The following is a 26,339-nucleotide window of genomic DNA, read 5'->3' as shown; positions in this document are numbered from 1 at the left end:
AAACCATTCTTAGTCAATACAGTATCTCAAGTACTCACAAGAGTACTCAGGCAAACTAAAGAAATAAAGGATGAAAATTGGGAAGGAGGAAGTCAAAATATCTGTTTTTTCAGAAGACATGATTTTAGACAGGAAAACTTAAAACACTGCAGTAAAAATATGTTGGGAATGATAAACCAATAAGTTGCAGGATACAAAATCAATGTACAATTACACACTAATAATGATCCTCTGTAAAGTTACGTTTAAGATCTTTATAAAAAGTAAGAATGGGAATAGTAGAGAGAAAAGGAAGAAGGGTGGGAATATGAGCGGGATGGAGAGTAGAGTGGAAAGTATCATCACCTTCCTGAATCTGTACATATGAAATATATGAAGTTTGTATATCTTAAATAAAATCAAAAGTGGCCGGCGCCGTGGCTCAACAGGCTAATCCTCTGCCTGCGGCGCTGACACACCAGATTCTAGTCCTGGTCGGGGAGCCAAATTCTGTCCCGGTTGCTCCTCTTCCTGTTCAGCTCTCTGCTATGGCCTGGGAATGCTGTGGAGGATGGCCCAAGTCCTTGGGCCCTGCACCCGCATGGGAGAGCAGGAGAAGCACCTGGCTCCTGGCTTCATATCAGCACGGAGCACCAGTCACAGTGCACCAGCCACAGCGGCCATTGGGGGGTGAACCAACGGAAAAAAGAAGACCTTTCTCTTTGTCTTTCTCACTGCCCACTCTGCCTGTCAAATAAATAAATAAAATAAAACAGTATGAAACAGGCAAAAAGAAGCCTAATTTTACAATAGCTACAAAAATTACATATTTAGTAATAAAGTTAACCAAATAAGTGAAAGATCACAATAAAGGTATAAAGCACTGATGAAATAAATCATCAAAGACAAATGGAAATGGAAAGACATCCTCTTTTCATGAATTAGAAGAAGGCTGTTTCTTTCATACTTACTCTAGTAACAAACCCTCTCATAAGTCAAGATCATGTACTATTAGGATTCTCAGACATTTACTTCCCTGTGGTCCTCTCTGTGTCAAAGTTCTTGGTCCTCATTTTCCTTATTTATTAGATGTCATGCTAAATTTAGCCCCTTAACAATGAAGAGTTTTTGAAACATTACAGGAAGGGGAAATTGGATGGTTACATGTAGCTTTCAAATTTGGGGAAAATAAAAAACCTTAGATGGTTTTAGTAGAACCATCCTGATGGAGAAGAGTGTGTCAAATGAGTTAATTAAAAAATAGGGTTAGAACACTGTACTTGTTAGGTGTATAATACATCTGAGTTGTTTAATGGACATGAACCAAGAGGAAATGAAAAAGGGGAGTGGAAATAAGGGTGAAAATAGAAAATGAAAGGATCAGTACTTATATATGTATATTGAAACAATAAAAAAAGCCTGAAGATGACTTGAACAGTATAATATGGGGGAAAGTGTGAAGAAAAATAGGTTGTTAAATGACTTAAAATATAAAACTTAAATAAGCTAAATTTATATTTTTAGAGTTTTTTTTGACTACAGAATTGAGGATTCAGATACATTTTTCTGAATAATGGTCCCCATAGCTAAATTTTTTTGAGTGCCACATTTGCCATTGTGCGATTTAGATTATTTAATCCCATACAAGGTGGGTGCTGTTGTCTCTATTTTATAGAAGAATGGCTCAGAGAAATTCAGAAACTTGCCTAGTTTAAAGCAGCTATGACAGAGCTGGGTGTGACCAGATCTGATGCTGAAGCCCATGCTCTTTCTAGGCGGCTGTAGCCTCATTGAATTGTTCATAGAATTTCAGCTCTTTAAAGGAGCCTCTCTATGGAGATTTGTATTTCCCCTATGGAACAGCTATGTAAGTAATTCTGTGTCGTCTTCCCCCTACCACCAACACCCTTACAACTAGGACTGGCACCCATATGGGATGCTGGCATCACAGGTGGTGGCTTACCCCACCCATGACAGCAGCCCCAGGATGGGGGACTTTCTATAAGGTGAAGACAGCTTTAGAAGGCCATTCCTCATGAGGAAACTTAAGAAGGCACCGTATTTTTCTGGAAGTAGTATCTGGGTATTGGGCAAAATTGTGCAACATTTCAACGCCTACACATGGGCTGAATTGCCCACACTAAGCCACCAGCCTTTGATTTCCTTATCATTGTTTTTTTCTTTAAGAAGGTACCATCTTAGAAGCAGAGAGTGAACCCTTGCCAGATCGTAAATCTGTTGGGCCTTGATCCAGACTTCCCGACTTCCAAAACAGTGAAAAATGAATTCCTGTTCTTTTTTGGTCACCCAGGTCAGGGTCTTTTTACGGTAACCCAAAGGACTGGAATATCCTGGAATGTCTTCTCTTCCTCCTTATGATTTGAACAGTTTTGGAAGGCTATAGATTTCACAGTTTGCTCTTACTTTGACGTCTGCACTGGACTATATCAGCCCACTACTGTGCAGCTTTCCAGTGTTACTGAGGAGCAATCTGATGATGAACTTCAGGGTAAATGATGAAAGAAACCTCCCTCTCAGCTCTATGGATATGAACCATGCACCTGATGGTGACTTGGCAAGCATAAATTTTGTTGTCATTATGCCAGTGAAGTGGTACCAACGTGTTGAGACCTAGCATGTTAGATATTCTGAGTGTAGGCTTGAGGAGTCCTACCAAAGCCAAGAGTTATTTACAGATTTTATACTAGAAATGAAAAGCCCATTGAAACAGCCTTCAGGTGTCAATTTATCAAAACCTAAATATCAATTACTATCACCAACTTAAGCAAAATATTTTGGGGGTCCTTTCATTTTAACCAAGTAAAAGTTTCTTCAGAAAACCACCATGGTGTATCCCCAGCTGTGATTGTTCTGTATCTTGCTCTGACATCAGGGGAGCCATTGTTATGTCATTCCAACTGCCTTAACAGTTCCCTGGCTTGGCCTCAGTTCTTGTTCAGTTGGCCCAGGAAGTTCTGTGGAGGCAGCCTGAAGAACTTGGTTGACATTACTGGTTTTCCCTTGTCTTGTCGTTTGTATTGTTGTTTTGTCTGTCTGATCTCTTTGTTCTTTTTACTACATTGGTTCTTTTTTTTTTTCTATTTGTTTTATTATTTTTCTATTTTGTCAATTTCTCTCCGCTGCCTATTTCTACTTTGTATTCTTGTGTATTTACTTTTTTTCATGTTTTTTTTTTATTTTCTGTTTTGTTTTTATTGTTTCTGGCTAAATGTATTTTATGCTGTTTTCACTTATTACTCTTGCTGTGTCTCCCCCATGTTTTTGATTTTTTCTCATTTTTGATCCTTTGATTTAGATAAGATCACTGTAAGACTTACTGATTAGAATTGTTGCCATAGTTAAGATAGTTGTTGTTTCACTTTACCATTTTTAACATCCTGTGTGTTTTCTTTTAATTCTTAATTTTGATACAACTGATTTTAGTGATTAGTATACTGTATTAGTATACAGTATTAGTATACTGTAGTTCATATCATTAGCATTATCTGTTAGAAATATTAGCATACTGTGTCTTCTTGATTTTTGTTTCACAGTTTTTGTTGTTAACTCAGGTGACTAGTAAGTGTTCCTAGTGTCAGACTGCAGGGGTGGGAGTGTTGTGCCCAGATCGTTAGATCCCCACAGAGTCCCCCAGAGAGTTGATCACACTGAACTGCAAAAGCAAGGTTTATTCGGGAGTACAAAGCCGCAACAGGGACGCCATCCAACCAACCCGCGCAGCGAAGGAAGGAGTGAGGCCCCGGTGTTTGGGAGAGTTTTTAAAGGAAAAAAGGGCTACATCAGCAGGAAAAGAGTTACATATAGCATGGAAGCTATACATTACATATACATTACAGCGGGGACTTACAGCACAGGAGCTTTGGGTACAGGGAGTTACTTTGTTTAGCAATCTTTACTGTGCTGTCCTTGGTCTACCGAGCTAGCTGTCCCTGGTAAGCTTTGATATCTTCAGAATGCCTGAATGCCTGCTTTTACAGACTCGGGTCTGTTATGGGAAACGGAGGCTGCTTTTTTTATTGTTTTAAAATGGAGTCACTTTGGCTCTTCATTCCCCCCCTTGTTTTTGTACATATTTGAAAAAACCAATCATGGGTTTTGGACTGACATTTTATAGGTTTTACAAACATTTAAGGGTTTATATTGGGACTGTTGGACCATTAATTGAATGGTGCCCAATCTTTGTTTCATAAGCTGTACAAGTTTGTTAACAATGCAAGGGCCAAAGGTTAAAATTAAAATCCAGAGAACAAGGGGCCCTATGAGTCCTGATAGACTCAAACCACCCCGAGAGGCCTCTTTTTCGTTTTGCCAACCCCTCCCTAACTTTACCCAGCCATGTTATCTGTAATTAGGCCCGAGTAATCAGCGTAAAAGCAGCATTCTTTTCCAGAGTGGCACACAGCCCACCACATCAGTCCCAGAAGTCCAAGAGGTGCAGAGGGATGACAATCCATCTTCGGAGCCACCCCTGTTGACGTGGAGCAAAGAGGCACTCTTCATTGCCATGGGGTGATGTCTTAAGCCACTGTCTCCAGGGTGGGGAGCCGAGTGTCGCTCCCCCTCTTCATGGAGGAGCAACACAGGACTCTGCGCTGTTCTTTTTGTCTGCTCGGCCCTCCCCGGGTTTGCTGCTGGTTCTTCCCGGGTTGGCTACTATCCCTTCCACCTCCGTGGAAGGGCAGTTCCCCCTGGCCACATTCCCCACTTCCGCAGGGGAGCGGCACACCGCCGGCCGGCTTTCTCGGGGGCTGCACGGGTTCCCTTAGATGTTCCCCATAGATGTTCCTGGTGCATGCCGTCTCTCTCCTCCTTTATAGTCCTCCTCCGCCAATCCTAACTCGGCTGCCCACACGCCGAGTACGCTGCTCTCCAATCAGGAGCAAGTCCTACAATTTATTAGTTGAACTGGAGGCAGCTGTGCGGAAGCTGTTTACTTCTCTCCCAGCGCCATATTGTGGGAGAGCAGATGCATAGAATAAGTCTTAATTCGAGTAACTTAGTCTAGTCCGGATTGCTCCCCACAGATCCCCCTTTCTTTTTATTTTTGGCGTTGATACGCGCCTGTCTTCGGTGTCCCGCGGCACACACTCTGCTCTACTTGCTAGAGTTGCCACAGGCTCTTACAAGTCCTATCAATCAGGAAAACCGAATCCGGGTCCTCTCTTCGCCATGTTGTGAGGAGGTTTTTAGGCGCTGATGCGTGCCTGTGTTCGGTGCCCTGCAGCGCATGCTCTGCTCTGCCTGCAGGGGACTTACAAGACCTATCAGGCAAACCGAATCCAAGCCTTCTCATTGCCTTATTGTGGGGGAGACTTATTAGTGTTGGTTCGTGCCTATCTTCGGTGACCTGCAGCTCATACTCTGGTCGAGCTGCTTGCTGGCGCTTACCGCCTTAATCAGGCAGACCGAATCCAAGCCTTCTAATTGCGGTATTGTGGGGAAGCCTTACTGATGTTAATTCGTGCCTGTCTTCGGTGACCTGCGGCGCATAAGCTGCTAGCCGCCCAGGTGCTCATCGCCTCACTAATCGGGCAGACCGAATCCAAGCCTTCTAATTGCCATGTTGAGGGGAGGCCTTTCTATTTCTCTATTTCTCTATCTCCGGGCATTCCTATTTCTCCCATTTTACTTCTATCTTCCAGCATTCCTATTTTTCTCATCTTACTTCTAAACTTCTGTTTCTCTTATCCCTGCAGCTTCCCGGCGCCTCGCCCCGCCGGCGGGTTCCCGGCTCTGCGCCGCTTCAGCCCGCGCGCCTCTCTCATCTGCGCAGCTTCCCGGCTTTGCGCGGCTCGGCTTCGCGCGCTCCGCGGTCTCCACACTTAACCCTTTCGCGTCTGAACCACAGCCTCGCGCCAGCCCTGTTCCCTATCTATTCACGCCCCGTGCTCTCTGCACGCGGCGGCTTCCGCGAGTAACACAGTGTAGCTTACGTGTCCGCCACTAGCATTCAATCTAAGTTCCCCGGGCTAGCCTGGCGAATTCAACCCAGCATACGTCTCCGCCCCACGATTTGGCTTCCTGTCCTTTGCTCCCCGGGCTAATCAGACGGATCCCAATCTGGCTTACGTCTCAGCTTCTGGTTTCAACTTTTCGCCCCCTATTCCCGGGCTAACTTGAGAATCCCAAAGTGGCTTTCGTGTCCGCCTTGGCCTGCCCCCCGCGGCTTCAATTTCCCTAACATTTTTCTCTACCCGGTATGTTTCCCCAAGCTTTCCTCCAACGATATTCCTCCCTCATTTCTCCTGGCCTCTCCCCACAGTCCGCGTCCGAGTCTGTTTGTTCTAGCTTTCACTTTCGCTTTCGACCTTAGAGATTTCTCCCAGCTTCCCCCCGTAGTCCGTATCTGAGTCTATGCCTAGCTTTCAACAGCTTCTTCCGGCACCCTTTTCGTCCGGCTTTTCCCTAGGCTGTTTGCTAGTCTCTCTCTCCGATATTTTCCCTAGGCTGTTTGCTAGTTTCTCTCTCCGATATTTTCCCTAGTTCTTCCCGTTTCTTCCCTCCTAAGTTTCATATCCGTCCTAGGTTTCCTATCCGAGTCACGGCACCATTATGTCGCTCCCCGTCTTCATGGGGGAACGACACTAAACCCTGCCTAGGCTTCATATCCGAGTCACGGCACCATTATGTCGCTCCCCCTCTTCATGGAGGAGCAACACAGGACTCTGCGCTGTTCTTTTTGTCTGCTCGGCCCTCCCCGGGTTTGCTGCTGGTTCTTCCCGGGTTGGCTACTATCCCTTCCACCTCCGTGGAAGGGCAGTTCCCCCTGGCCACATTCCCCACTTCCGCAGGGGAGCGGCACACCGCCGGCCGGCTTTCTCGGGGGCTGCACGGGTTCCCTTAGATGTTCCCCATAGATGTTCCTGGTGCATGCCGTCTCTCTCCTCCTTTATAGTCCTCCTCCGCCAATCCTAACTCGGCTGCCCACACGCCGAGTACGCTGCTCTCCAATCAGGAGCAAGTCCTACAATTTATTAGTTGAACTGGAGGCAGCTGTGCGGAAGCTGTTTACTTCTCTCCCAGCGCCATATTGTGGGAGAGCAGATGCATAGAATAAGTCTTAATTCGAGTAACTTAGTCTAGTCCGGATTGCTCCCCACAGCCGAGCACATTCCTGTAGTAGTATTTGGTTGACCAACTGGTTACCGAAGGCCTTGGTTCGCACCATAACCAGCTGTAAACACTTAAACAGACACTGTAGTATAGAGACAGGATGAGAATAAAGCAGATTCCAGCCCAAACCAGGAGAAAAGCCACTCATTAGTGTGGGAGAGGATTATCAGTACACACGTTGGGAGTATAAATACCAATCTACTACATAAAACAAAGAATTCACAGAAATCCTCAGTGTTTAATTTCTGCTCTACTTTTATACACAGAATAATGACCAGTTATTTGCAGCATGTCTTTAACTTTTTAACTTTGTGCATTTACTTTTCCCGAACGAAGCGGAGCTGCTGTTGCTATGTGTAACTGAGACAGCAGTTAATATTTAATAGGAAACACTGCTCACAGAACTAGCCAAATTTACCTAATAATGAATTATCTTGATAATGGAGAGTAGATACCATATGCACTAATTACACAGATGTTAAAGTCACAGTTTTGAACAAGGTAATTTACATTTTGAAGTACACTATTTACCGTAATACTGTTTAAAAGATACTACTGCTGCCCCCACAGGATACGTACAGAATGTCTGTATACCACTGACTTTAATACGCAACGAAATTACAAAGGAATGAGGCCAAGGAGTGGGCCAGACAGGGTCCAGAACAAAGGACAGAGTTGCTATTAGAGGAGTCAAGAAAGGTGTTGTCCAAGTTATAAATAAGTTTTCCGATTGAGAGGCAAAGAGAACCTGATAAAAGGGGCTTGATAATAACCTGGTGGCTTTAGGCCTTGTAAATTAAGGGACCTAGACCTATCTATCTTTTTACATAGGGTACATTTTAAGGGAGGTGTGAACCTCCTTGGGGAAGGCACTCTGTTAACTTTGATTACTTACCTGGCCTGGGAGGAGAGCTGGCCAGGTAAAGGTAGGTGGCATCTCCAACAGCAAATTTAAAGCTCTGTCTGCAATGTCACTGACCCTACTTGGCCATTCTCTCAACAGTGGCGGTCACTTTGAAGGCTGGGCTAAGAGAAGGGCTTTTCAGCTTAGAGCCAATAAAATCTGTGGCTCTGACCTGAAGTCCTCCAACTCCAGGGCAGGTCCATTTCCAGTGATCCAACTCATGGCTGGCAGAGCTGCCAAGGCTCTTTATAAGCTGACTTCTGCTGAAGCCCAGGCTTACCACATCGAATGCCACTGCAGTGGCCTGGCCTGTTGGGTCTTCCTGAGGGCAGATCACTGTTCAGAGCTGCCTGTAATAGGCCTGCCACCCATCTTTACATTGCTTCTGATGTCCAGTTTTCTTTTCCTCCTGGTTCTTGTTAAAGTAGACCAGAGAATGCAAGTCAAGGGAGTGCTAAGTCCCATCTCTATTTTTTGTTGTCTAGAAGTCCAGAGTTATAGGCATGTTTCTTATGAATATTTAGCTGGGCTGAGTTACTCTGATTTCTGAACATGGTTGACCTTTAACAGAACTGACTTATGTCCTTACCCAAATAGCTATGCAAGGATATTGCCAGATTGTCACTACAAAATCTTACCAGTTACCAGCCATGCTTAAAAAACCTTGCACCACCAGAGGCAAAACAGATATGTTACTCTGTGTGGTGTTGCCTGGCAGTGGCTTTAATTTTCTACGCTAGTCTTTAATCCAAATAATTAAGTAATCTCACAAGGAATAATCATATATGGCAATAGGGTCAAAAAGGCAGGGCAGTTCTTTCACACACAAACATTTTAAGAATAATATCAAATGAAAACTTAGCAAGGAGATTCAATTATTAGACAACAACTTAGGAAATAACCTACCAAAAGGTCCAATGTCCTTCACAAATTTTAAGAATACATGTACTCGGAAACATCTCTTAAATAACCAACATGGTGTAGCTTGTTTAACCAGCAAATTTAAGCACAAGTATATAAAATATTTTCAGGTTTTTTTTTTCTTTTAACAAGTTTACAGAGGTTTAGGTTACACAAATTTTCGATCAACTTTAGCCTTTTAAATTTACGGGAAACATTCTGTTACAGATTACAATATAATCAAGCTCTACAGCAATATGTAACACTTGAAATAACTTTCTTGTATACAGAACATTTAGACCAGCAGAGACATTAGAAAAACACACATAAATGCTACAGAGGAGTTGATTAGATAGATGCATTTAGTTTCACAGCAAACTACAGGGTCACATACATCAGAACAATAAAGCAGTTTCAGTGATAATTGTTAGAATCTTTAACCTTTTTTATAAATCACCAATTGATTTTAATTACTTTCTGATCTTAGTAACCTCAGTTAAATATACTTTTTTCCAGTTGGTACCTGTAATACATTATTGGCTTTATCAGTTTAGAGAGTCATCCCAAAGTACTGAATACAACAGATGTAGCTGGAAAAAGTTCATTGCAACCTATAGGAGGACAGTTAAACACAGAACCAACAATGCTTTAGTTTTATGAGCAGTAAATCTGATATACAAAACTGTGATGACAAAAGACCTTAAGTTGTCATATTTAAAATTACAAACTTGTTAACCAAGAAGAGACACTTGTTTACTTTACATAGCATTTTTGAAAGCACCTGTAGGATTTTACAAGGCACACTTAACTCTTCTAGGCCTCTGGGGCCCCTTCACCAAGATGACCATTATGTTCAGTAACACTAGATTACCAGACTTTATAATTTTCAGACATTTGTATCAATACTATTTTATATCATACATAATACAGGCCAAATTTGATCACTGTTACAAGGTAATTATTTAAAGGTTTGAAAATAAGCACATATTTAAATAACCCATAGCTCTTAATAAAAACTCAGTTGTTTTTAAACAATTAGAATTCAACAGACACATCAAGAGAACATAATAGATTAATTTATTGCTCTAACAGAGAATCAGTAATAGCTTTCATGTCCAAAAATTTTTTTCTTATAACTTTGTGTGACTTTTACACACCCTCTTTAACTTACTTGAAAATTTTATTTTTATACTTGTGATGTTTTTCATCTGTCAATTTTCTTGCTTTACATTTTGAAATAACCTATTAAAATATTTAAATCAAGACAACATTTTTGAACAAGGTAACACATCAAATTTCAGCATTAATTACTTGTAAGTGATGTTGAACTATTTTTATATGGACAATCCATGAAAACATGTTAGCAAATTCAAGTAGTTTTTTTTATAGACATAAAATGTTGAAAGTACCAAAGTTTACATTTAGACACTTATGTCATTTTGTCTTCACCCAATTTAAATTAGCAGTTACACCTAAATGACTTAAGATGCTGATATTATATATCTGTATCTGAATTTAATTAAAATTAAAATTGTATTTATCTAAAACAAGTTTTAATTACCTATTACTGTTTCATTGAGTACTGACCACCCAGAAATTTGTTAAAACAAATTGCAAAATAAGTTCAGCAAGTTACAAAGCAATATCTTCTGGCTTGCACGAGATAAAACAGAAGAGCCATCAGAAGGGTGGGATACCCGATTTGTTTCATTGATAAGACAGGGAGAGTAGACTTTGGACCAGACCTGGTTCTAAGGTAAAGTTCAAATTCTGAGATAAGGCAAGGGGGAGGAGAGTTACCCAGTCCATGGGAGTGTAAGTCCAAATTCGAATTTTGCACAATCTTGTGCGCTGCCACTTTGAGACCAGCCAACAGAGCCTGGCAATAGACATGGAGTTTTTCCTTTATAGAAATTAACCCAATTGTAATTGTCCTTTTTAACATTTACACTGTTCCAACATGCCAGAGCCTGTTCACCTTGGAGACCTGCTGAGGATATGGGTATGGCCCGCCGTGAGATTTCCACCCTCTTCCCCAGATTTTTAAGGGCCACCGCCGGCCTCCCAGGGCTCCCGCTGGCTTCTCCACGCTTCATTGAATTTCTTTACTTCGACATTCAGAGCACTGGGCAGAAATCACATCGTGTCAACACCCGCCACCGGGAAGAATGATTGTCGCGTTACTTGTTCAGCAAAGCTGCTGGCTATGCATACCTCACCAAAGGAGACCCCCTATTATGCTTGTTGGCATGGAGTTAAATGCTAGCTCTCTTGTCCCATGCCCCCTGACAAATCCCCTGTCCTTTGAGCAGGGGGTGTGTCAACCAACGTCTCAAAAATAGGTAATACAACTCTACTGCCTAATCGGTCTTACTGCACACCTGGAACTGCTTGTTCCTATGCCAGCATCTATTAACCCGTACCATGAGAAGCGATCAAACCTGCTCCCCTGTTTTGTTGCTTCCACAGATTGAAATTGCCTTGGCTACTAGCCCCTTCCAATTCCCCTCACTGGAAAAGCCCAGATAGCCCAGATGCCAGCCCTTATCCCCTTGCTTGTGGGGTTGGGTGTTTCTGTTGGGGTGGGTACCAGTGTGGCTGGGATCTCCGCCTTTTATCTCAACAACCGATTACATTCTCAGGTTGTTGGGGACCTGCGAGAAATAACCCAATTGCTTAGAGTCTTACAGGAACAGATCTCCTCCCTGGCCTCAGTAGTCCTTCAAAACAGAAGAGGATTGGATTTACTAACGGCAAAGGAGGGAGGCCTTTGTGTCTTCCTCAAGGAGGAGTGCTGCTTTTTTGTTAACCAATCTGGAGTCGTCCAGGATCGAATTAAACAACTTCAAGACAGCCTTGAAAGTCGCCAGCGTCGCCTAATGGACTTTTATAATGGCTGGGGAGGGATGTGGGGAGAGTGGCTGCCCTACTTCCTGCCGTTGTTTGGTCCAATCACTGCCATAATTGCACTTCTGCTCATAGGCCCCTGCGTGGTTAACGCCTTAGGTTCCTTTGTTAGAAAATAGCTTTGTTCAATCCATGTCAACCAGCTGGAATTAAGGTACAAGGCCCTTGTTAGTCAACAGGATACCCCCTGGGTTACTAGCCAAACCTCTCCGCTTACCCTCTCACTTCCTAAATAGGGTGCTGGTAGCCAATGATGGGTAAGATCCCCCAGGAATGGTCAACCTAAGACAGGATGGCCAGGCCCTTGCTCCTGGCTTCTCCAATGATGGGCAACTTCTAGTTACTGGAGGGGGGGACAACCTAAGACAGGCACGGTTACCCTCAAAGTAAAAGAAAAGGGGGAGATGCAGGGGGCTCCAACTGAAAGGAAACAAGGCCGCTAAGCCTTTGCTCGAGTTTGCCGCACTTCCGAATTCCAGTGACAGCATTTCCAACAACCCAAGATGGCCCCCGGGGGAGGTACCTAGCCTGACAGGAGACTTCCGTACTCGTGAACAGTTTATGTCCTCGGCTGTGATAGGCCCTTGAGGGTGTGCCCGGCTCACGTCCTGCCTGACCTTTCAGCTGGTTGGCTCGGTTCCCTTGTGCCTTGGACAGCCCCCTTTTTATGTCTATAAAAGCTTTTCCCCCTCCCAATAAAGTCGAGAACCCAGCTGCGCCCTGGGCATTGACTGATCTCCCGGCTCTGGTGTGGTTCCTTTGCCGCCAACATTCATCATCCCACTTGGCCCCTGAGATCCCCAGGCTGGCCCTGAGGAGCTCCATTGGACCTGCTGCCCCGTAGTGAGCAGCAGGCAGAAGCAGAAATAATGAAGGGGCTGCATCACCCTCACATTATAAAACTGTTGCAGCTAAGGCACACAAAAGAGAGAGACTACATTTTTATGGAGTATGCTATCAGGGGGGGCCTTAGGTGGTACATGATAGAGCAAGGCTGCCTACAGGATGAAGAGATACATCAGCTGTTTAACCAAACTTTATTAGCTGTGCATTACTGCCATGAGCAGTGTATCATGCACAGAGATCTAAAATTAGAAAATCTCCTTCTAGATGCCAATCTAAATATTAAGTTGACCGATTCTGTGCTCACCTGCAAATTGGCTGATGGAGAAAACCTGAAAGATTTGTGTGGGACATTTGAGTATTGTGCCCCTGAGGAATTCTTAGAGGAGGAGTTCAGTGGGTACAAGGCCGATGTCTGGAGTCTGGGTGTGGTCCTGTACACCATGGTGACATGGTCACTACCTTTTGATGGGGAGGATTTTGTGCAGCTGAAGGAAAACATCCTGTCCGGACTCTACCAAATTCCCACCTATGTAAACCTAGAGCTTAGTAACCTGTTGGAAAGGTTACTGACCCATGACCCGGAAGTGAGGCCCACAGTGGCAGACACCATGGGCTACCAGTGGCTCAGTGCAGGACATGAAGTACCTGAAACAAGTGAAGGGTTTCTGTTTTTCCCCCAGGAACAGGAAATACAGGAATTCCCAGGGGGCCTATGCACTCAACTGTGCCTTAAAGAATGGGATGACCCCTTGTCTTCTGTGCCACACTGGGTGAAATCCCAATAGCAGGGCTACAGCATGCAAGAAATACGTGGGCATAGTGAAGTGGAGCCTTTAGTATCTCCTCAGTGTCCTGAAGCTCTAAGGTCTTTTGAGGACCTGGGATTCCAGCTGGACCATAAAGCAGGCTCCCTGCCACCCAGGCTACAAGCCAGTGCCTTGTCCCCAGGACTTCAGAAAGGCCACAACAAAGTGAAGCCCATGCCTCATGCCATCCCTGGTGTTCAAAGCTGTCCCATTCTCCATTGCCTCCAGGGACACTCAACAGCAGAGCCCATGAGTGTGCTGCTTTCAACTCCCAACCACTAATACTTGCAGAAGACCAATCGGGGCAGAATCCTTGCCATGGGACTCCCAGTATGAGTAGCAGTGAGTCCTGCAGGACAGATAGTTCCCAACTGGTCATGTTGACAAGAATCCCCACTGCCTGTGCAGTCCTCAGCCAGGATCCTCTGACCTCCCTCTCCACCACACTAAGCACCAACAGCAGTGAGGATGATTTAGAAGTCAGGAGCTGCTCCCAGGCAGCATCAGAGAAACAGAGCATCCCAGGCAAACAGCAGGAGGAGGAGGAGGTGGAGGGAGGAGGCAGGGACCTCAGACACTCAGGCTAAAAAGAGCAAGGGTCGCCCAGGGATTGGCAGGAGTATTGTCAAATTCTTCACCTGGATGTGTTGTATCTGGCCAGCCCCAGAGGAAAGCCCTTGAGTCCAGAAAGTGGCCTCTCAGTAGCCTCTTGTGAAATGCCCAAGAGAAGGGGCCTTTATATGAGAAGTGAAACAATGAAGGGTTATTCATGGAATCCTGTCTGGGAGGAGGGAAGGTGAGGATGCAGTAAAAGAAATTACAGGCAGAGAGGGAATATACTGTCCCATTTTTCAGATGGTCAATAAGGTAACATTTTTACATGGTTAGGGGTTATGACCATTTCCCAAGAGAGAAGATACAGAAATGTGGTGTTTGATTCTGTTTAGAAAATGAATCCATTAATATAACTCCCTAATTATACTTGTACCCAGGCCTTATTGGACCCCTCCCTTAGTCCCCCTCCTGGCTAGCAGGAGTATCATTTTCTCAAGAAAACCTACTTTTGCTTTTGCTCCCCCACCCTCATCATCCATGTTGGGATTATTTATTGCTGTGAGACAAAGAATAGACTTGAAATTCTTGCAGCATCATTGGTGCCATGACTTGGATGGACTCAGATACATTGGAAAGGTGAGTAAGGCAGACTGTTTCTCTGGTTTTTGTTGAGGGACTATGTAAATATTTAAATATCAACCATACAACTGGTACTCCATATTGCCCACAACCCCAGGGAATGATAGAGCGAGCCAATCAAACATTGAAAAGTATGATGGACAAATTTACGGACGAGGTACAGACTACTGAGGCTCAATTACAATTGGCACTAATAGCTCTTAACAAAAAAAGAAGGGGAGGAATAGGAGGATACACCCCAATGGAGAGATATTATTATCAACAATGGACTGCTTCTAATCAAAAGCTACCAGTACAAAAACTACATGCAGAAAAATATTCTTGCTTTTACAGATTACCAAACAGTAAAGACTGGAAAGGGCCCACTGCCATCCTTTGGAGAGCAGAAGGAGCAGTAGTGATCAACACACCTGAAAAGGGGATTATTAGCTTGCCCCAAAGACATGTTTGGATGGTTCCAGCTCCAGAAGACACAAGTTAGAGATTGGACAAGAATAGACCACAGCCCTGCCGGCGCCACGGCTCACTAGGCTAATCCTCTGCCTTGCGGCGCCAGCACACCGAGTTCTAGTCCCGGTCGGGGCACCGGATTCTGTCCCGGTTGCTCCTCTTCCAGGCCAGATCTCTGCTGTGGCCAGGGAGTGCAGTGGAGGATGGCCCAAGTACTTGGGCCCTGCACCCCATGAGAGACCAGGATAAGTACCTGGCTCCTGCCATCGGATCAGTGCAGTGTGCCGGCCGCAGCACGCCAGCCGCGGTGGCCATTGGAGGGTGAACCAATGGCAAAGGAAGACCTTTCTCTCTGTCTCTCTCTCTCACTGTCCACTCTGCCTGTCAAAAACAACAACAAAAAAAGAATAGATCACAGCCAAATATGTTTAGCTTATAAATTAGAAGATTCATACGAAATCCCCCATGGAAATTTAGTGAAAAATTGTATGATCATTGGCCATGGACTAGTGCTATTCTAACAACCAAAGATCCTAGGACTATAATAACAGAAAATGGAGAATATGGGAAATTTGACAGGGATGTTAGACCATTAGCAGAGCAACGGTGGGTACCTGGAATGTATGGGCTTGCTTCGAGGGCAACTAGTTGCTGGTATTGCAAGAAAAGTAAAAATTGGAAAAAAGTGATTAGAACAGGAAAATTGGAAGAAGGTGTGATATGCAGAACATTTTTGGTGTGCTGCTTAACACCTCAAGGAACATTGAAAAGATTGGCAGCCTCAACATAAACATTGTAACAACCACTAATTTTCCTTCTGAAGCATGCACACATAATGGAACCTTTGGATAGTTCGCCTATAAGGACATATATAAGTGTTGATCTTACCTCAAGACTTGGGAATTTCCAATTAGGCACTAATGGAATATCAATTGCAATTATCCTGTCAAAAGAATTCATGTGTTTGTAAGAAATGTAGATACCACTGTCAGTTGTGCTTTTTACAGAAAGAATTAGGGATTTCATATTCCAGAGCTAGGACTAAAGAACTACAGAGATGGCGACAGCAGCAGCAAATGGAGAAATGTACATTAAAGGAAGAGAAGCAAAAGACCTTTATGAACAGTATATATTTAAACAATTAAGTGAGGAAGAAAATACACCACTTGTAAATCCTTTTGAGGGATTGTCTGAGGACCAACAAGATGAATTAGTAGCCTGACTACAAGAACATCTACAACAGGTAAAAGAAGAATTAAAGAGATGGGACCTAGATAAAGGTAAGTTAATTGAAGGCAAGCAAACACTTAAACAATTTAAAGTATTAGGTAACTTAATGAGATTGTGGGAAAGATTTGAACTACCTATGCTCAGAGCTTACAGATTGATAATGACCATTATCATCTTAATTGTATTGCCCAATGTAAAAACAGAAGAACAAGTGTCAGGCTTAGTCGAAAACCCACCAGCCTATACATACCTTGATAATGTACCCTTTACCTGTGAATCAAACATACCAAGGTCAGGATGTGAGCCCACAGGGACTCTATCTCTCATTAAGACAAAAGTAAAAAATTATACTATTCCTTGGTTAACCCGTGCTAAGGAATTGGTGGATCTTAGAGAAATTTAATAGAGCAATTTTTCTCTAGCAACTGTAAAAGGTCTAAAATAGAATGTGGTAATTATACTTGTCATGCACACAATAATTATACAAATTGGACATGCAGTGGTGTAGTACCAAAACTGACAGGGCCCTTAAATCTAATAACAAAACAAAGTATATCCTTTTGACTGATGCAGGATCCATGGAATGTATAGACATCACAGAGATTAAGAAAAATACTCCCTTAACTTGCACAATGAGAGGATGCCCACTGGAAGGAACTATTTATGAAGTGTGTGATGAGTTAAAACAAACAATGTTTGAAGCAGGATTAAGTAGACTGTGTGTCAGACCCCCATTTGCCTTAATTAAATGCTTAGAATATAAGACATATATAGCCTGAACAGAGATGACAAATTTTACTGGGGAAAGCCTAACTGTACTTCGTGGGTAGCAACAACGTGCACAGAAGAAATACCTTTCTTAGGGCCAGATCTAACCCTATTAGGATTAGAACATTCATATTTAGAACCATATGTTAATAATACTAAGGAGAGGATGGATTACTCAGAATGGGAAACTGCATTTGCCCATGACATAGATCCCAGTCTTACTATAACAAAGATTCAGGGGCATATCAATTGCTCCTGGGCAGCTGTAAAGGACTCTTTAGTGTGGATGACCTTCAAAAAACAGGGGAGTCCAATTAGGGGAGGGACAAGAAAAGGATCTAGAGAGAATTAGTCATGTAGAGTGTTCCTTCTATTATGAAAATGAGAGTTACTACCTTAATGAATCAAACATTCTCTATAAGTTATCAACTCCAGACTTTGGATATACCATGTATATGAACGAGACATATAAAATACAATGGTCAACAATTCGAGATGAGTTTTCTGTGTCTTTTATTTGTAAAAATGGCTCAAAGCATAGATATATTAGATGCAGACCTCCAAGTAATAATCAATCAACACATTGTTTTTGGCAGGCAGGATATGAAATATTCCACAAACATTTTGTAAAAACTCCAGTAAGGGAAGACCCAGGAAATTGGACATGCAGAACCGAAGGGGAGGTATTGTATACTAGATGCACACATCCATTAGATTATAAAAAGGAGATCGGTTGTTATATAAGGGACCTGGAATGGGAAGAGAGAATGATAACATTCTTGGCTCCACATATGGTGGTAAAGGCAACTCCATTCACATATGTACCAGTAAATATGTCTGATTTGACTATAGCAATAAAACCGATGTGCAAAAAAAAAGACTTTGGAGTAACAGCAGCCATTGTCACTACAGCAGTGTCAGCAGCCACGGTAGCTGGCATTGTGACTGGAGTACTGGCTCTAAGCACTACCCAAATACAGGGAGATGCTTTGGAGTCCCTCCTGAAGATAATTCAGGAGCAGTGGGCTCAGCTAGGTGAGCAGTCAGCACTGCTTAAGACACATGCTATGGGGCTCCAAATGCTCGAAGCATGCATGGTACAAATAGAACAAATAATTACCATATTAGCTTTGGAAAGAGAACTCAAGTGTGAAACTACTGGAAGAGTTTGCATTACCACCATTCCGTGGATCAATCTATCCATTCCTAATGCAACACAACTAGCTGATATGTTCAAACACAATCATTCTACCTGCCTAGAGTGGGTAAATGCAACCGCTCATCTGAGGCTAAGAGAGCTCTACATATAATACAGCTTCAAAATATAGCTGCATTTAAGGTAGGTAAGGTAGGTCAAGTCAAAACAGTGGGACAGACAATAAATACTCTGACTGACACAGTTTCCTCTTGGCTCCCATCCTGGAAATGGTTTAAAATAGGAGCAATATTTTGTATAGTCCTTGTATGCTTGCCTATCTTACAGCACCTCTTCCCAATTGGACAAAATTTTGCCAAGGGATATCTGGCCCTCCGAGAGGAACCCAGCCCACCAGAAATAGAAGAAAAAGAAGACCTCAAATCTGGAAATCAATCCGGGATATGCTCAAGAATGCTCATCCCTTTGGCCCAACGGCTCAACGGGCTTTACAGGGCTATGAGAACATTTAAAGAAAAAGAAAAGGGAGGACTTTTAGGGATCCATTTGCGAATAAACGAAACTCATCATTTATCAGGGAAAGAAACTGTGCTGTAGCAAAGCTTGCAAGAGGAAATGGCCTAAGCGCAAATTGTTGTTATAACTACGTAACCATTGCTGCCATGACTATGGGGAACAAAGGGAGGGAACAAAGGCAGGGCTGACCCCAAACAAGTATACATAAGAAGACCCTCAGACGCTTGTAAATAAGAGCCCTACTCAGCCTCCCTCCTCGGTCCATAGAGCCTAGTGCCCCCTGGGAGAAGCTCCTGGTCTGTAGAGCCTAGTGCCTTCAGGAGCCAGCTGAGTGGCCTTCCCTCCTGGTGCTGGTGAAACAATAAAGAGCATTTAACCTGATTCTTCTCAGTCTCCTCTGTGAACCCTTCATCAGCGTCCTGGCCAGTCGTTGGTGGCAAAAAAGCTGACAATCATCAAAGACACATGAAAATGGAAAGACATCCTCTGTTCATGAATTAGAAGGATTAACATTAAAATGTTCATATTCCTTAGGAAATTTACATATTCAATGCAAGTCCTATCAAAATACTAATGACATTTTTATACAGTCAGAAAAAGAAAATTCTAACATTCATATGGAACTACAGAAGACCCAGAGCAGCCAAAGTGATCCTACACAAGAAAAAATATACAAAGCTGGGGGCCTGGAGGCATAACAATACCTGATTTCACAAAGGTCTAGTAAATAAAATAGTATGAAACTGGAATGAGATGAATACAAAGATCAATGAAAACAGAGAAAAAAAATACATAAATACAAACATACATACGTAACAGCTAACTGATTTTTGATGAGAATCCCACAGTCTTTTCAATAAGTGGTGCTGACAATACCGGATATACATATGTAGAAGAATGAAATTAAATGTCTATGTTTCACCACACATAAAAATCAACTCAGATGGATCAAAGACCTAAATCTGAGACCTGAAAATACAAAATTGCTGGAATAAAACATAGGGAGACATCTCTTAAGAGTGGTAGAGGCAATGACTTTTTGGTTAAAACCCCAGAAGTTCAGGCAGCAAGAGTAAAACTAGATGAATGGGACTACAACAAACACTGAAGCTTCTGTACAGCAAAGAAAACAGTAATAGAGCAAATAAACAACCAATGGAAAGGGATAAAATACTTGCAAACTACTTATCCAACAAAGGATTAATATTCAGAATATATCAGGAACTCAACAAACTCAAAATCAAGCATCCAATGCAGTCAAGGAATGGGCACAAGGGACCTAAAAAGACAATCCTCAAAAGAAAAAATACAAATAGCCAACAAATATATGAAAAAAACTATTACTACCCATCAGAGAAATAAAGATAGGGGCTCACATTGTGGCACTGTAGGTGAAGCCTCTACCTGCGGGGCCGGCATCCCATGTGGGCACTGGTTCATGTCCTGGATGCTCTTCTTCTGATCCTGCTCTCTGAATATGGCCTGGAAAGCAGTGGAAGATGGCCGAACTGCTTGTGTCCCTGCAACCACGTGGGAGACCTGAGAAGCTCCTGGCTCCTGGTTTGGTTGGGCTCAGCTCTCGCCATTGAGGCCATCTGGGGAGTGAACCAGTGTATGGAAGACCTTTGTCTGCCTCCCTCTGTGTCTGTTAACTCTGCCTCTCAAATAAATAAAAAAATCTTTAAAAAAAATGCAAATCAAAACCCCAAAGAGATATCACCTCATAATGCTAAAATGCCTATCATAAAGAAAAAGTAAAAAAATTCTCCCAAGTGTCGGGAGCAACTGGGAGCAACTTGGACTAGACTGTTACTGGAATTAAGACTTATTCTATGCATCTGCTCTCCCACAATATGGCGCTGAGAAGGGAGTAACAACTTCTACGCAGCTGCCTCTCGCCAACTTGAGTGATGACCTGCAGGAGCTGATCCTGCTCCTGATTGGAGGAGAGCAGCGTACTCAGCGTGTGGGTAGCAGAGTTGGGATTGGTGGAAGAGGACTATAAAGGAGGAGAGAGACAACATGCACCAGGAACATCTATGAGGAACATCTGAAGGAACACCTGAGCAGCCCCCGAGAGAGCCGGCCGGCGGTGTGCTGCTCCCCCGCAGAAGTGGGGAAAGTGGCAGGGGGAACCGCCCTTCCACGGAGGTGGAAGGGACGGTAGCCAACCCGGGAAGAACCAGCAGCAAACCCGGGGAGGGCCGAGCAGATGAAAGAACAGCGCAGGGTCCTGTGTCGTTCCTCCAGGAAGAGGGGGAGTGACACCCAAGGATATGGAGAAAGGAGAACTCGCATTGGAATCCAAATGAGTACAACAACTGCAGCAAACACCGTGGAGATTTCTAAAAACTAAGAACAGAACTGCCATATGACTCAACAATCTCAATACTCAGTATACGTCCAAAATCATGAAATCATTGTATCTAAGAGATACCTGCTCCACCATGATTACTGCAGCATTGCTAACAACAGCCAAGATATGGAATCAACCAATGTATCCATCAGCAGATGAAGACATCAAGAATTTGTTGTGTATATACTAAATGGAATACTATTCAGCCATTTAAAAATGAAATCCTGTCCTTTGCAGCAAAATGTATGCAACTGGAGGATATCACGTTAAATGAAAAAAGCCAGCTACAGAAAGACAACACATGCAAACCTTCACATAAGCAAGCTAAAACCCTGAATGCATAATGGTTAATAAAGGATGGCAGGCACTATGGGGGATGAAGGGAGTTTTGATGAAGGGCACAAAATCAGTTAGATCAAAGTTCCTATTGTTACACAGCACAGTGAGGAGACTAGCTCACAATATCCTAGGATGTATTATATGAACATACAGAAGAAATTCCAAGTCTTCCATCATAAAATATTGACAAAGGAAGGGAAATGCTGATTATCACATTTTTCATCAGGACACATTGCAGACATGCACCGAGACATAACACTGTAGCCATTAGGTAGGTGACATTATCGTTAATGTCAAAATTTTCAGAAAACAGAACCATACCATGAACCAGCAACACCACCACTGGGTACATGTCCCACAGAAAGGAACTAGGTAGTTCATGTATCTATAGTCTCATGTTTGAAGCACATTTTCAGCCATGAAGGAAAAAACAGGGAGCAGCCCGGTGTGGTTATCAAGGATAATAAGCACTTACCTCTTGCAACAGCAGACCAATAAAATCCACCCGCCAGGTGGCATGTGAGAGTAATCACCTCTCCAAATGCCACCACGGGAGAAAAAGGAATGATGGAAGTTTTGTCTGCAAAGCAGGCATTCCTGGGGGACTTTCCAACTGAGTTGGATGGAATAGGAAAACCACAATCAGAAATCCAAAATGACAGCCATAAGATGTCTCCAAATCAGATATGCCTGGGTCAAGAAACTCATTCTGTTACCACAATAGGAAAATGTCCCCAAATCAGATATGCCCAAGAGTTCAAACTCATTTTGGTACCACAGTCTCCACTATGAGGGCAGGGATGCAGAAAAACTAGACTGCATTTTTGTCTCACTAAAAGGGAATAGTATTTTGGCAAACAAAATGAGTTGAGAGTTCATCAGACAAAGGGGTCAAGAGTTTGTTGCATATATATGAAACAGAAGACTATCCAGCCATTTGAAAAGAATGACGCCCTGACACTTGAAGCTATTTGTATGGAACTGGAAGTAAGTGAAAACAATACAGACATAAAAAGACAAATACTGTACCCACTCCCTCACAAACACAAGCTAAAACAATCGAGGGCCAGTGCTGTGGCATGGTAGGTTAAGGCTCTGCCTGTGGTGCCAGAATCCCAAATGGGCACCCACCAGTTCATATCCTTGCTGCTCCTCTTCTGAACCAGCACACTGGTTATGGGTTGAGAAAGCAATGGAAGATGGCCCTAGTGCTTGGGCCCCTACATCCACTTTGGGAGACCCAGAAAAAGCTCCTGGCTCCTGGCTTTGAATTTGCTCTGATGCAATTGTTGCAGCCATTTGGGTAATGAATGAGCAGAAGGAAAACATCTCTCTATCTCTCCCTCTCTCTGTAGCTCAGCTTTTCAAATAAAAGGAAATAGATCTTTAAAATACACCTATGTGAATACATAATAATTAATAAGGGATGTAAGAGATTGGAGGGAAAAATGCAAGGAGTTTGGATGATGGGGACCAAATCAGAGTTAGATCAAGGAGTAACTTTCTAATGTTACACAGAATAATGGAGAAGATAGCTCACAATAACTGAGTATGTGTTGAATGAACATATAGAAGAAATTCCAAGACTTCAATCATAAGTACTGACAAATAAAGGGAAATATTGATCATCCCATTTTTAATCAGGACACACTGCAGACATGTACCAAAATGGCACACAGTAGCCCTTAAGTATGTACAATTATTATTTTCAAAATTTTCAAAAAAATCTTTATATGAACTAGAAACTCCATCACTGTGCATACACCAAATGGACAGGAACTAAGTATTTCAGATACTTTTCGTCCCATGTTTAATGCACCAGGGATGAAGTACTTAGAATCTGATGACAATTTCAGCCATTAACAAAGAAGCAACGAGAAGTCTGGTGTAGGCTTACATAACAGTAAGTACCTGCCATTTGCTACAACAGGTTCAATAAAATCCACTTGCCAGGTAGCATGTGAATAATCACCGCTCTAAATGCAACCATGCGAGAAGGAGGAATGACAGTTTTGTCTGTACTGTGGGCATTCCTGGGAGACTTCCACAACTGATTTGGATACAAAAGATAAGCTACAAGCTCAAATCCAAGTTGATAGGCCTATGATGTCCCAAACCACACAAGCATGGGAGGCTCCACTATGAAAGCAAGGATGCAGATAACATACAGTGCAGTTTTGCTACATTAAAAGGCAGTCGAATTTTGGCAATCAAAATAGCTGAGTTGGTCCGTGAGGATACGCCAGTAGCAAAGATATCAACAGTGATCCACCAAAGGAGGTACTCCAATGTAAGGGTATGCATGGTCCAGTTTCAAGCCACACAAAGGCCATTAGCAATTGGTGATGTCCCTAGAATTGGTGGACATGTGAATTTCAAGATGGCCTTGAGTGAGGGTGGACTGCTCAACAACAAGTAGGATGATCACAAGTTCTGCCCCTTGAGACACATGACACTACCCCTGTATCTGGAAGGAGGTATCTGATGTGAGATGACTGATGGTGGGTCTCCAAAAAGACAGTGTCTGACATCCTCAATAAGGACATAGACTCCTCAGGGTGTGGGTGTGTCTGGTCTCTGAAAATACCACTTCCATTTAACAAGAGATTCTCAGGGGCTGGAGGCCAGGACCCAGCTCATGATGCTGACGGAGGTAGTCCAAACTCTGTGAGTCAAACAGTAGTGTCACTAAAACCTCAGAGTTAATTTGAAATCCTGTACCCACGTGACCCTCAGAACCAAAAACTATCCATAGAGTAGTCCTTAGCTTTTTCTTTGGAAGTATGCCTGACCAAGGTGCATCCTTGTGGGTGACTGGTGAGATAGGTGGGTCTTAGGGTTCACTAGAGGTGAAGAAATTGGTGTTATCAGAAGGTGAAAATGTGCTGGGCTTCCTTGGTTGCAACTGTATCACTGAGGAAAAGGAGATATATGTGGATTTGTTGGGGATTTTTTCTGAATTCGTTTTTCAAAATATAGACCAAAAATTTGAGGTTGCAAGATCTCATCTCGTATGGAACTAAGGTCCATAGCCACTTGGACAAGAAGTCAGCTGCTGATGTTTGAGGTCCATTTTTCCTCCTCCTCTTGATTTTCAGTTGAAACGATGTCCTCAACATAGTGTCACAAGTGGATGCTAGGTGACAACTGAAGGCCAGCCCGATCCTGTTAACCGACCATGAGCCCTGGAGGACCACAGAAGCAGCCCACTGAAAGTCTCATAAAGGTGCACTGTTGGCCTTTAAATTAAAAAGTAAATGGTGGGGCTGGTGCTATCGTGCAGCGGATTAACACCCTGGCCTGAAGTGCCAGCATCCCATATGGGTGCTGGTTCGAGATCCACCTGCTCCACTTCCCATCCAGCTCTCTGCTATGGTACAGCAGGTAAGGCTTCAGATAACAATGCTTCCATTTCATATTGTCATGCCCCAGCTACTATACTTCCAGTCCAGCTTTTTCCTAAGGTGCATGGATAGACAGTGGGTGATGTTGGAAGATCTCAGGACTCTGCAACTCATGTATGAGGAGATGGAGTTCCTGCTCCTGGCTTCACCTTGGCTAATTGTAGCTGTTGCAGCCATTTGGAGAGTGAGGTAGTGGATTGGATGATATCTCTATGTCTCTCCCTCAATATTTTTTCCAAATAAAAATCACTGAAATAAAACAGTGGCCAAGGAACTGTGACAGAGTTGTTAAGATGCCATTTGGTTTACCCACGCCCCATATCAGAGTGCCTGGATTTCAGTATAATCTTCCTGCAGTCAGATTTCCTGCTAATGTACACTCTAATGGAGAGCAGGCATTGGTCACTTACTTAGGTCTCTTCCACTAATGTGACAGAGCTGGATGGAGTTCTTGGCTTCTGACTTTGGCCTAGCCCTTCCATAATGTTTGCAGGCTTTGGTGATGAGGCCAACAGATGGAAATATCTTTCTCTATCTCGCACTACCATTCCAATAATCAAAAATTAAAGGCTTGAATACACTGTATTGGCACGGCAATTAAAGACATCATTTTTGGTGCCAGCATCCCATTACACAGTATCTAGGATCAATACCTGTCGTGCATTCAAATCCAGGTTCCTGCTTATGCATACCCTGGGAAACAACAGAGGATGGCTCAGATACTTGGGCCCCAGCCACTCAAGTGGAGTGATCCAGCCAATGGGAAATCTGTTTTCTTGTCTTTCAATGAAACATAATGAATAATGCTTAAGTAAGCAGATAAATGATTCCACTGGGTCCAAGGTAGCTTGTTGGGGACTGTCCAAGGGGCAGCTTTGCCATTCAGGGGTAGTGGCTGCACATACTCGCTGAAGAATGCCTAACAGCCTCAGTAGCACTCTTTTGTTCTTAATTGTACACCGTCCATTGAAATAAAGATGCTCTTGCTGTAGTGTGGTGTTTCACATGCTCTGGACACCCACTGCAGTAGAAAAAGGGACAGTTTATGTTCACCCTCTGTGCCAACATGACACCATCTGTTTGTGCTTTCCAGACAAGTTGAACAGGATCTTGATGTAGTTCAGAGAGAGCTGCCAGCTGCCAACTCTGTTGCCCAGTGATTTATAGACTACTTCCTGTCAGGAACACAGCAAGGTTGCCCTTTTCTACGTGTCCCTGTCCAGTCTTTGAGCAGGCTTTGTGTCTCCATCCACAGCAAGGGGTGTACATCTGTGTGGACTTTCCTTGGTGTCTGAGATATGGCACTTCACCATCTGAGACAGTTGCAGACAAGGCATCAACTTTTTAACCATTTCCTGGGTGGTACTTAGCAGCATGTGAGGGGCAGCCAGCGGTCATCTGGTGCATCCAGACTCTGCATTACCCAGGTGGAGGTACAAATGTCTGAAAT

Source organism: Oryctolagus cuniculus, chromosome 19 (assembly GCF_964237555.1).
Source record: "Oryctolagus cuniculus chromosome 19, mOryCun1.1, whole genome shotgun sequence".
Classification (NCBI taxonomy): Eukaryota; Metazoa; Chordata; class Mammalia; order Lagomorpha; family Leporidae; genus Oryctolagus; species Oryctolagus cuniculus.
The sequence above is the reverse complement of the archived record's forward strand: the minus strand, read 5'-3'. Positions refer to the sequence as shown.